Source organism: Hylobates moloch, unplaced genomic scaffold (genome assembly GCF_009828535.3).
Source record: "Hylobates moloch isolate HMO894 unplaced genomic scaffold, HMol_V3 SCAFFOLD_16, whole genome shotgun sequence".
Lineage (NCBI taxonomy): Eukaryota > Metazoa > Chordata > Mammalia > Primates > Hylobatidae > Hylobates > Hylobates moloch.
In genome coordinates this window covers 78,602,314-78,616,026 of record NW_026652291.1, presented here as the reverse complement: position 1 = coordinate 78,616,026, position 13,713 = coordinate 78,602,314, and positions in this window count along the sequence as shown.

Sequence of the window (13,713 nt, the reverse complement as noted above, 5' to 3'; positions counted from 1 at the left end):
CTAGCCAATTAGGGCTCAGTTGTATCAACCAATAAGAACTCAGTTGCACTAGCCAATCAGAACTAAGCAAGTTTGAATATTTTTTCACTTGCATAAACAAACCTGAATGCCAATCTGAGCAGTAACTTTTGATGTTAAACTCAAAAATTTAACACCATGATGTTTAACATGACCTTAATCTCAGAAGCTCCCTTTGTTTTCTCAAATATTTTTCAGAATACATCAAAAGCCAAGTCTCCCTGGCTTCCCACCTGACCACAAGAATAGTGTCTTTTCTCCAAATTCCCTTTCATAGGACATTTGTTCAAAGCTGTATTTTAGCATTAACAGCATGAGTTTAGAATGACTACCTTGCTCCTTTACATTGATAAAAGAATTTTGTAAGTAGCTATATGCTTTGTATGATATAAATCCTTTGCCCTAAATATCCTACCGCTTTTAATTTTCTTTGTACATATTTATGCAAACTGCATATTTTTGTAACATAAAATCCTTTGTTAATTTGACATGTTCTTTCTGATTCATCATAGTTATTTTCCTTTTTAATGTTTTAGGTACCTATAAAAGACAAGATGCCAAGGTATGAAATCCTTCTAAGCTTTATTCTGCAGAACCTATTTTGTATGCTACTAGTGCCAAAACATGCTGTTTAAAATGATAGTTGAATTATTGGAATCAGAAAAAATGAACTCATTTTTAAGACCTCTCAGAAGAAAAGTAGGTCATCATGTTTTATTTCACTTTTTTGTATATATATTTTTTTAGTTCTGATCCACCGAAGTGGTGAAAAATGAGGGCTCTTGTAGATACGTGATAATCCACATCCTCGAAATTCACTTTTACCAGTTAAAATAAGCGACTAACATAAATAAAGTTATGCTTAAGGTTGTTCAAGTAGAATTATATGGTTGTATAAATTAATCTGTTTCTTAGAAGCCTAAAAACTATTTTACAAGTTCTATTTCCACATTTCCAAGTCCTTGCTAAAATATACTCTTGGATAGTTTGCTGTACCTTCAAAGCTCAACGTGCCTAAATTTGAGTCCTCTTGAATCCCCATGGCAAGACTCTCCATCTTTTCTACTTTTGATGATTATATTTCTCTAGTCAATCAAGTTCAAAATTATGAATACTTTTCAAACTCTCTCTTCATCTTAATAGCTGGTGTTTTGCCAAGCTATGTAAAATATTTGAAATGCATTTATTAGCTGTGCTTCGTTTTCTAGTCTCATGGTGACCTTCCCAATCCAAGTCCTTATTTCCTTATTTCAACACTAATGCAAAGCCTCTGATTGTTTCCTTGCCTCTAGCTTTCCTCCAATCCTCCCTGCACATTACCAAAAAATTAATATTCCTAAAGGATAGGTTTGTGTTCTCTAATTCCTCAATTAGAAGCATATAATGAATAAATGAATACAATTCAGGCTCTTTAGTCTGACATTAAACTGTGTTCATATTTTTAACTTGTTTTCTTCTGAGTTTTATTTGCCACCAACTGCTCCTAAGAAACAATGCTACCCAGCTCAGTATACTCTCACAAGTATCAAAATGCCTATTTTAAAACCACCTATATTTAATAGTATTTTTTCAGTGATTATTAAAATACAACTCCAGGTTAACCCTCCACAAAAACATAAAAATATTATCCATTCAGATTTAACTTTCTTAACATTTGTAATTTTTAATATATCTTAGTATTCCACAATTAGCTGTCAAAGTCCCTTGTATACTTTTGGAAATTGTTAGGGGAGGCAAAATAATATATCAGTGATATGAAGGTTTGCTTTTGAATATTTTGAGGAGGTTCAATGATTGAACAAAGAATGGCTTTCACTCAAGTTAAATTAAATACATTGTGGATTTGTTAAAATTATTAGATAATAATAATAGAAAATAATAGCTACTTTTTCTAATAATTGTTAATTATGTGGTAATATTGCCACTCATTACGAAATATTTCCTGAATTCTGCCAATATTAAAGTGTAGAAGAGAAGCTACAATGTTAAAATTAGAATCATTAATAGACAAATACAATTAAAGTAAGTTTTAAAAACTTATCTCATACCACATCTCAATCATATGTGTACCTGGTAAATTCCCATTTCTAACCATTATGTTTGTGTGCATGCAGTTTGAGGAAAATGTAGCACAGTAAAAATATGTCACATAAATATGAACTAAGACTATTATATTTTTAGATTTAAATTTATCAATTGCTTTTATTTCCAGCAATATATAGGTTTTCAAATAAAATACTACATAGGAGTCATTTTTAACATCATTTTAAAATGAATTTTAGAATAAAGTTGAAAATGTTTCAAATATGTATTTAAAACAGAGGAAAATTATTTTTGTTTATCTAAGCCACATTATTAGATTTAAATGTGATTTTTATGGATATGGTCCAGAAAATAAAAGCAAAGTATTTTATAAAAATATCATATGACATACATATCATCTGGATATTACTCTAAGTCTGGGATTTTCACAACAAGCAAACTTTCTTAAAATAGAAATACAGATAAAGTCGCTTAGTGATTCTTAGTGGCATGAAGACAATTTCATATATTTTGATAGGTGATCATTCTTTAACCTCCTGAATACTATAATAAAAGATTAGATTATCTTCTCTTAGCATACACGAGAATATCTATTAGGTGATAGCAGCATGCGTTTCCTTCAAAAGTATGGAAAATTGCCAGTGCTTTGAGAAACAGAACATTTTAGTTTTGTAAGAACAAGGAATGTATGCTCTGTGGCCGCTTTGGTAAACAAGTCCGAAACACAATACATAATGTCTGGTAAATATTAAATACTAATTAAAATATTAAATGAATGACTACAAAAACACCCAAATGACACTCAAAAAATGATAATGTATGTAAATGAGTGGAATATGTTCAGAACACCAATGATAAACTCCTTTCGTATGCTTTTAAGTTCTAAGTCCATTATCTTAACCTGTCTAATGTTATTACAACTCTCTTTTCTAATTACATTATTCATGTCATCACCTTTAGTATGACCCACTGAATCTCTTTCCCCTACCATATCCTATGGTACTCACTATTACCTTTTACTTGATATTTTTCTATTTTGTTTTTTGTTTTTTTTTCTTTTGCTTCAAAGCACATGGCAAAATTACAGTTGTCTTTGGGTGGATCCATGTGAATGGGTTCTAACTCTTTTCCTCTGGGACAGAAACTTGATGTTTGAGATGGAGCCTGCTCTGTCAGCTTGGGTCTCTAAATAAGTTTCTGTGCTGATTGGAGATGACAAATAACGTTAGAAAAAAGATAAACACTCATTGTTTTAAGCCACCGTGAATTCAAGGCTGTCCTTTATTGTGGCATAAGCCAACTAATCCAGTCGTGTATGTCCGTAAACAAGTAATTGGTCATAATATTCTGGAAAGTAATTAGAATCCAGTGTTCATTCATTCATTTATTCATAAATCTATTTTATCAATTAATATTGATTAAATATATATTATGTTCCAGGTGTTATTCATGGCACCATACAATGAGGGTGAGAATTATTGACTTTTTATTTCATCTTTCAAGCTCCAATCTATATGAGAGGTTGTCACATTTTATATATTCAACAAAAATGTTTTAGGTCGGGCATGGTGGCTCACGCCTGTAATCCCAGCACTTTGAGAGGCCAAAGTGGGTGAATTGCTTGAGCTCAGAAGTTCTAGACCAGCTTGGGCAACATGATGAAACCCTATCTTTACCAAAAATACAAAAAAATTAGCCAGGCATGGTGATGTGTGCCTGTAATCCCAGCTACTTGGGAGGCCGAGGTGGGAGGATGGCTTGAGCCTGGGAGGCAGAGGTTGCAGTGAGCTGATACCACATCATTGCATGTTCACCTGGGTGACACAGTGAGACCCCATCTCAAAAAAAAAAAAAAAAAGTTTTCCATGAATGGAAAAGAAATGTAGTAATGGATGCTGGGTGGAACAGACATTAATGAAAAAGACTATAGAAATAAAAATAAAATTATAACTACTCTTTGATAGTTATTGTGAGGATGATTATTTTAGCAAGCATTTTTTAAGTATCTTCAGAGTATAAAGATGTTCTTTACCTCAACTCTTCTAACAACTCCACTAATCAAATTATAATTTAAATTATTCACAAGTATAAAATTATTCACAATTATGTAATAATTGTGAAAACAATATTTTAAAAGTTAAAATGAAAAGATATGTTACTTGTGAAATATTATAGTTCTAGTACACAGACCTATTGTTTCCAAACTTGTGCTATTTCCATTTTGCTAAGATACCATTCCATTTAAAAAAATGATAATAATAAGAGTTAGGATGATATAGCTGCAATACATATTTCAAAATATTTACAGTCATTTCTAAGGAAGACATTTTAACATATACTAGAACATCACCATTACCATTAATAGGTAGTGTAAACTTTTTTCTCAATTACAAAAAAGACTTTAGATAACTTCTGACTACCCATTCATGTTTTGGTGGACTTCATATTAAAATGGTATTTTAAGAAACCCACATGAAGGAAAAGTATAACATTCTACCATAAATATAGATACACTCTACATTATATAATAATATTCATTGTTAGGATAATGGAACTACAATATAAATATACATTATAGGATATAACCAAAAGATACCACTTTGAATGGGGAAAAAAACAACATGAATGATGGAAAGGGAAGCCTTGTCACAAATCTATGACCTGTCTGTCAGCAAGATATTCAACCAAATAGAATTCAAGGAAACCTCAGAATCAAGGGTCTCAACTCATATATATTTTCACAAAGACATTGTAGTGCACAGGACAAATGAACTAGGAACAGAAGGCCCCTCAGATTTCACTATAATCCCTCAGATGCTGATTCCAAGTTTATTGGAACAACTAAGTTGGTTCAACTTAGTGTTTGCTGCCAGTCTGGTTCCAGCTCTACAGAGAAATATAAAGACCTGTACAGAAAAAAAGGAAAGAAAAACAAGGATTTTCAGGTTCATCATCTGCAGAAGGGTCATAATTAGGAGAGGGCAGATAGATTTACAGTTGAGAGGAGGAGAGGGGTAACAAAAAGACAAATATAATCAACAAAATGGAGAGTAGACAGTTCTAATTTCCAGAATGCATGAGTAAGAATATCTGAAAATTTGGTCCTCAAGAAAAGCAGTAAGAACACTAGCAAAAATTATGAAAATCAAAATTTAAAGAAATTTGGCAATTAACAAATAGGATGCAACAATATGAGGAGCATTTAGTCAAGAAAAACACTTGGATATTAGTATGAACATCACAATTTAAAGAATTTTAACTTACCATATTCATACTCCTTTCTGCACAGCTTTGCAGTAGCACTTGAAACCAACAACCTTGAAATCACAGTAACTGTAAAAATTATCAGCATAGCAATTCCTAGAGAAAACAGAATGGATTTGATTTAGAGTTTCTCAAAAATTCCGCCTTCAGAAAATTGTTACTATTTGACTTGTCTGTCAGTTACCTGGAAAGGACTTTTTTTTTTTTTTTTTTTTTTAATTTGACCTGACTCAGAGTTCACTCAGTGTGACTAATCTTTTTCTGAGGCATTTTCCAAAACAATCAGCAGCAATTGTTTAAATTGCAGAGGGCTGAGAAAGTGATAATAGTTGGGCAAAGAATAAGACCAAAAACCATAAAAGAAAAATCTGGGAAATGAGTAGCCTGTAAAGGGCTTTCAAGAGCTTTGACATATTCCTGGGAATCTGGAAAAACACGCATATTGCAAAATGGTGTGCATGCCCAAGAAAGATGTTAGAAAGTTCTTATATCTCACCCGTTGCTGACACTGAGGTTCTGTACAAACAGAAGGCGTGAAGGTTTAGAAAATATTTTAAACTACTTGCCACAACATTGAAAGTGTGTGCCAACACATACACTGAACCTCTTGACCAAGGTGGGGAGACCTATTGGTGCAGGGCATTTAAGTAAATCTTTGCCTAAACATCAGCTGAAAAGAGACATCAGTAGTAACATATGACACACAATAGAGATATTATGAGGATATTCAGGAATGTTACTAAAAAAGCAAACAGCAACCACAGCCAACACTTGGGAGCAAGAGAGTTGATGACTACAGTTGTAATTTTTTGTTATTTAAAATTTACAGTACTCAATCCAGTCTATTGTTGTTGGACATTTGGGTTGGTTCCAAGTCTTTGCTATTGTGAATAGTGCCGCAATAAACATACGTGTGCATGTGTCTTTATAGCAGCATGATTTATACTCCTTTGGGTATATACCCAGTAATGGGATGGCTGGGTCAAATGGTATTTCTAGTTCTAGATCCCTGAGGAATCGCCACACTGACTTCCACAATGGTTGAACTAGTAAGAAAATGTGGCACATATACACCATGGAATACTATGCAGCCATAAAAAATGATGAGTTCGTGTCCTTTGTAGGGACATGGATGAAACTGGAAAACATCATTCTCAGTAAACTATCGCAAGGACAAAAAACCAAACACCGCATGTTCTCACTCATAGGTGGGAATTGAACAATGAGAACTCATGGACACAGGAAGGGGAACATCACATTCCGGGTACTGTTGTGGGGTGGGGGGTGGGGGGGGGCGGGGACAGCATTAGGAGATATACCTAATGCTAAATGACGAGCTAATGGGTGCAGGAAATCAACATGGCACATGGATACATATGTAACAAACCTGCACATTGTGCACATGTACCCTAAAACCTAAAGTATAATTAAAAAAAAAAAAAGATAAAATAAAATAAAATAAAATAAAATTTACAGTACTCAACAAAAAATTATGAGAAATGTAATGAAACAGAAAAAAATATTTCCAGTATGAATTGGGGGGAAGCAATTAATAGAAAATATCCCCAGGAAGCCCAGTGAATAGATTTACTAGAAAAAAAACCTTTAAATCAGCTATTATAGGCTGGGCATGGTGGAACCCACTTGTAATCCCAGCACTTTGGGAGGCCGAGGTAGCAGGATCACTTGAGTCCAGGAGTTTGAGACCAGCCTGGGTAACATAGTTAGACTCCTCCGTCTATATTAGTCTGTTCTTATACTGCTATAAAAAATACCTGAGACTGGGTAATTTGTAAAGAAAATATGTTTAATTGATTCACAGTTCCACATGCCTGGGGAGGCCTCAAGAACCTTAACATCATGGTGGAAGGTACGTCTTCACAGGGCGGCAGGAGAGAAAATGAGTGCCAACAGAGGAAATGCCAGATACTTAAAAAAAAAAATCAAATCAGATCTCATGAGACTTACTCATTATTACAAGAACAGCATGGGGAAACTGCCCCCATGATCTGATTACTTGTAGCGCTGTATGCTTGTAGTCCCAGCTACTCGAGGGGCTGAAGCAGAAGGATCAATTGAGCTGAGGAGATGAGGCTGCAGTGAGCTGTGGTCATGTTACTTCACTCCAGCAGGGGTGACAGAGCAAGACCCCGTTATAAATGTATTCAAAGTACTATATAAAACCATATCTAGAAACACTGATAGCAGGATAATAATGTCTTTTCAAACAGAATATAAATAAAAAGATCAAAATTATTTTTAAAAGATATCTAAGTCTGAAGTTGAAAATACAATCACTGAAAGGAAAAATCACTGCATTGTGGGGCGTAGAGGCATATTTAAGCTGCAAGAAGGATGAGTAAACTTGAAAATAGGTCAATTGAAACAATCCAGTATAAATTATAGACAGAAAAAGAATAAAGAAAAATGAATAAAACCCTGAAATGTGTGGAACATGATTAGATCATCAGTGTGCCAACTTTTGGATAAATTACAGGAGGTGAGGAAAGAAAGAAAGCTTCAGAAGGAATATGAAGAAAAATGACTGAAAGTGTTCAAAATTTAATTAAAAACTTTAATCCACACATTTAAAAAATCCAATAAACTCCAAATTGGAAAAATTTAGAGATGCACAGTAGAAACATCATAATCAAATGATCAAAAGACAAAGAGAAAACTGAAAGCAGCAAGACACAGGCATCTCACCATTGAGAAGGGATCTTCAGCAAAATCAATGGCCGACTTCTCATCAGCAATTATGAAAGCCAGAGAACAGTGCCACAATATGTTCAAAGTGCTGAAATAAAAAGACTTTTGGCCAGGCGCGTGGTGGCTCACACCCGTAATCTCACCACTTTCGGAGGCTGAGGCGGGCGGATCACCTGAGGTCAGGAGTTCAAGAGCAGCCTGACCAACATGGAGAAACCCCCTCTCTACTAAAAATACAAAATTAGCAGGGTGTGGTGATGCATGCCTGTAATCCCAGCTACTTGGGAGGCTGAGGCAGGAGAATCACTTGAACCCAGGAGGCAGAGGTTGTGGTGAGCCAAGATGTGCCACTGCACTCCAGCCTGGGCAACAAGAGCAAAACTCCATCTCAAAAAATAATTAAAAAAAAAAAAGACTTTCAACAAAGAATCTTATATACAGCTGAACTATCCTTCTCCCCCAAAAGGACTTAGTACACTTCCATGTAAACAAGACAGAAAATCCTTTGCTAGTAGATATGCTGTAAAAGAAATTCTATAATGCGTCCTTCAGGCTAAAACCGAAGGACACTAAACATTAATTCAAATCCACAGAAAGAATTGGCAATGGTAAAAATACACTGGATTGATATAAGAAACATACAAAATGTACATTTTTGAATATATCTCTTTTCTTATTTTACATAGTTTAAAAAATAACTTCAAAAAGAAAAAATCATAAAACTATATTGATGGGTCATAATGAATAAAGATGTAATTTGCACCACAATAACAGCATAAAGGAAGAGGAAATAATGGAGCTATACATGATAAATTTGTCATATACTATTGAATTTAGATTGATATTAATTCAAATTTGATTATTATAAGATGTTAAGTATAATCCCAGGTTAACCACTAAGAAAATAACAAAATAAAAAATATATAGGAACACAAATGATGAAAGAATTGAAACGGTAAAACAAAATATCTATTTAAAATAAGGCAAAAACAAGGGAATAGAGGAATAAGAAAGATAGACATAAAAATTGCAGAAGAATAGATGAAAATCAAACTTTATCAGTGAATATTAAATGTGTATATTGCTCTTTGTACTAATAAATTCTGTCTTAAAGGCTATGTCGTCTGATTTTATTATGCCACTACAGCTCTTTTTTGGTTACTATTTGCATGGTATATTATTTTTATCCTTTTACTTTGAATCTATCTGTGTTTCGAATCTAAAGTGTGCTTTAAACAGCATATATTTGGGTTATGTTTATCCATTCTGCTAATTTTTGTTTTTTCATCTTAATGTTTAATTTCATTACATTTAACGATAGCATTGTATAAAATTGGCAATCCACGCAGTAGTAAAGAATACAAATAGTAGTAGAAAATATGATTACCAAAATAGGGACACCATGGCATTGAGCCATGTCTGCACAGAAGGAAAAATCCCAATCTTTAAATTTGGGTTTGGCATGAAGTAATTTCACTAGGTCCCTGAATGGATCACTCAAGGTGACATTAACTTATAACTGAGAAACAGTGAGAGTGTTGCCTCTACATATATTTCCATGTCTAGCAAGCAAACATTCCAAATTTATGTGCATATTTAAGTTTGATGTTTGCTTTAGTTTATATTGTGCTTCTATAACAGAATATGTGATACTCAGTAATTCACAAAGAACAGAAATTTATTTCTCATGATTTTAGAGTCTGGGAAGATCAAAGCACCACTAAGTGCAAGAATCCAGTCTCTGTTTCCAAGATGGTGTCTTGAATGCTATGTCCTTCAGAAGAGTGGAACAATATACCCTTATAATAGTGGAAGGTGGAAGGGCAAAAAGGGGGCCAAACTGTCTTCATAAAAGCTTTTTATAATGGCATTAATCTATTCATGAGAGCAGAGTCCTCATGGCCTATATGCCTCCCAAAAGACCCCACCCCAACACTGTTACATTGGTGATTAGTTTCAGTGTGAAGTTTGGAGGGAAAAGCAAATCACAGCAGTATTCAGTACATATCTTTCCTCAGTGAGAAGCCTAGCTCTTGGCATTTTTCTAAGGGTAAACACGAGGTTGTAGAGCATGCTGTTGGTCTCAGATATTTCTATCAGTGGAAGGAAATCCATGGGAAATGATGAAATAGGATAACTTTATGCTCCAAGGAAGGCTTTATTAATGGAACTAAATGTATTGGGTCTTATGTCAAGGGTTGTATATTTTCCCAGAGAGCACAAGCCAGTGAGAAGGTGAATGAAGGCATGCTAATCACACAGAAGAAAACAATCCAGCGAAGCACATAAAGTGCCTCTCAGAATTCATTTAGCATTAATATACTGTTTCTCTTTAAATTAACAGCATCTGTGCAGGAGACAGAATATCGTTTTTAGAGAGCTAAGGCAAATTGCTAAGGGGAACCCATCTGAGGATGATGTGCTAAGATCTTTAATAGTGAGTGAAAGTTTTTGATATATTTGCTTGAGTCAGCTGCATAGGACTGTTTGGCAATACCTGTTCATATATGGAACAGGAATGAAAAAAAGATTTTAACCCCCTTGAATCAAATCCTGCTTGTTGGGTCAAAATGTCATGTCTAAACATATTATCCAGAATGAGCCAGAATACATTTATTTTCCCTCTGACCACTAAGTTCTGCTGGGACACAAGATTTACCAACAATCTCCAAAATTGCCCCAGGAGGGTCCTGACTGCTACTGAGGATCTATGTCAATATCTAAAACTTGTAAAGGAAATGCATAGAGGATGCACATAACTACACAAGGCCCAGTGAGGATGGGCATAAAAGGCCATCACAGAGGTGAATGGACACCTAAATTTGTGTCTCTCCAAACGTGATCAACATGAACAATACAAATTGCCCTTCTACCTACCTTGTTTGTTCCCTCCGAAAAGGTGATTTAATCTAGAGATGTGGGGTAACATTAATTCCCCGGTCTCTGAACATCACCAAGAGCAGGAGGGTGGCCATGAGACATACCAGCATTTTAAGTGTGCAAAGCTGACAGGTCTGGCTACTTAGCCCTAAAGATGTCATTGCTGTAGTAGCTTCTGCAATTCTTTCTTGAGCAAACATCTCAACACTCAACTGTTCCCACTGAAAATATCAGCAGAGTCTACAAAAGGGATCTCATCAAATGAGGGGTCAGTCACATTAGTCTGAGGAAAAAGAGCACCCAGAGTGGTTTTATTGCTTCCTGGATTATTTCCAGAGCTTCTTGCTGCAGGAGCCCTATTCAGCCTGTCTGGTGACTGGTGAAGATACGGTAGTAAAACTAGTAGGTGAAGAATGTCTATTTGTCTAAATATATTACAGTATTTTGAAAGAAAAACAGAAAAACCACATTAATACATTTTTTGTATACATACACATTTATAATCATGTTTAATTTATAATTTAGGCACAGTAACAATAATAATGGACTAGAACAATTATATCAATGTATTGTAATAAAATTTGTGTGAATGTGGTCTCCTTCTTTCTCTCAAAGTACTATAATATTTTCTGACTGTTGTTAACTGTGGGTAACTGAAACTGCCGAAAGCAAAACCACTGATGGGGGTACTACAGTATTTACACATGAAAATATCTTACTTGTTTACTAGAAATTAAACATAGTGACTAATTAATGTAGGAAAAGTAATACTGTTTATATTATTTTATAAGAGTTATAAGACATAGCACTAGCACTCACAGCAGGACTTGGGCTTTAAATTGCTCACATTTGCAGAGAGTTTTCAAAGAACCATTTGATTCCTAAGAACTGAACTCTCAAAATCATTTCTTGAAAAATTATTCACAGGGCATTATGGTTAATAATAGATGTTAATTTGGTTGGATTGAACGGTGCTTAGATAGCTGGTAAAGTATTGTTTCTGGGTGTGTCTGTGAGGCGGTGGCCAGAGGAGACTGACATTTGTGTCAGTGGACTGGGAGAGGAAGCCCCACCCTCAGTGTGGGAGGGCACCATCCAATTGGCTGCCAGCTGGCTAGAACAAGGCAGGTGGAAGAAGGTGAGATAAGCTGGCTTGCTGAGTTTTCTGGCTTTCATCTTTCTCCCGTGTTGGATGCTTCCCTTTGTTCCTCATGCCCTTGTACATTAGATTCCAGGTTCTTTGGCCTTTGGATTCTTGAACTTTTACCAGTGGTTTGCCAGAGGCTCTCTGGCCTTCAGCCACAGACTGAAGGCCATATTGTCGCTTCCTGGCTTTTGAGGTTTTTGGACTGGGACTGAACTACTACTGGGTTCTTTCTTCCCCAGCTTGCAGATGGTCTATCATGGGGCTTTGCCTTGTTATCCTGCGAGCCAATTCTCCCTAATAAGCTCCCTTTCATATATACATATAGCCTATTAGTTCTGTCCCTCGGGAGAACCCTGACTAATACAGAAGACATTGAAGTAAACTTTGCCACTGAGTTGATGCCTTTACTTTGAAGTGACAGAAGTCTATATGCTGACCACCAAACTTTTGCACATATGCAGTTGTTATAACCTTAAAGATGAATACGAACCCTACTTATTTGTATGTTAATGGTAATTTTCTCTCCAGTAAGAGTTCACCAGCTGCCAGAGCTCATCAATCTTTAATCACTTTTTTGATTTTTAAGTTATTTCATACTTGACTATAAGTAGAAAATGAAGAGCAGGGTGGAGTGTAACAGAATGTATCTGAAGTGGCAAAGTCCAAGGCTGGGTCACAATAGTGGTTAAGTAGGGGCCAGGGTCTAATTAGATTAGGGAAAGGACAAATCTCAGGACAAAAGACCAGTTTTCTTTTTTTTTTTGTCTTTCTTTTTTTTTTTTTATTATACTGTAAGTTCTAAGGTACATGTGCACAACGTGTACCTTTGTTACATAGGTATACATGTGCCCTGTTGGTGTGCTGCACCCATTAACTGGTCATTTACATTAGGTATTTCTCTTAATGCTATTCCTCCCGCCTCTCCTCATCCCACGACAGGCTCTGGTGTGTGATGTTCCCTGCCCTGTGTCCAAGTGTTCTCATTGTTCAATTCCTAACTATGAGTGAGAACATGCAGTGTTTGGTTTTCTGTCCTTGTGATAGTTTGGTCAGGATAGTGGTTTCCAGCTTAATCCATGTCCCTACAAAGGACATGAACTCATCCTTTTTTATGGCTGCATAGTATTCCATGGTGTATATGTGCCACATTTTCTTAATCCAGTCTACATTGATGGACATTTGAGTTGATTCCAAGTCTTTGCTATTGTGAATAGTGCCACAATAAACATACGTGTGCATGTGTCTTTATAGTAGCATGATTTATAATCCTTTGGGTATATACTCAGTAATGGGATCACTGGGTCAAATGGTATTTCTAGTTCTAGATCCCTGAGGAATTGCCACACTGTCTTCCACAATAGTTGAACTAGTTTACAGTCCCACCAACAGTGTAAAAGTGTTCCTATTTCTCCACATCCTCTCCAGCACCTGTTGTTTCCTGACTTTTTAATAATGGCTGTTCTAACTGGTGTGAGATGGTATCTCATTGTGGTTTTGATTTGCATTTCTCTGATGACCAGTGATGAGATGCATTTTTTTCATGTGTCTGTTGACTGCATAAATGTCTTCTTTTGAGAAGTGTCTGTTCATATCCTTCGCCCACTTTTTGATGGGGTTGTTTGATTTTTTCTGGTAAATTTGTTTGAGTTCAT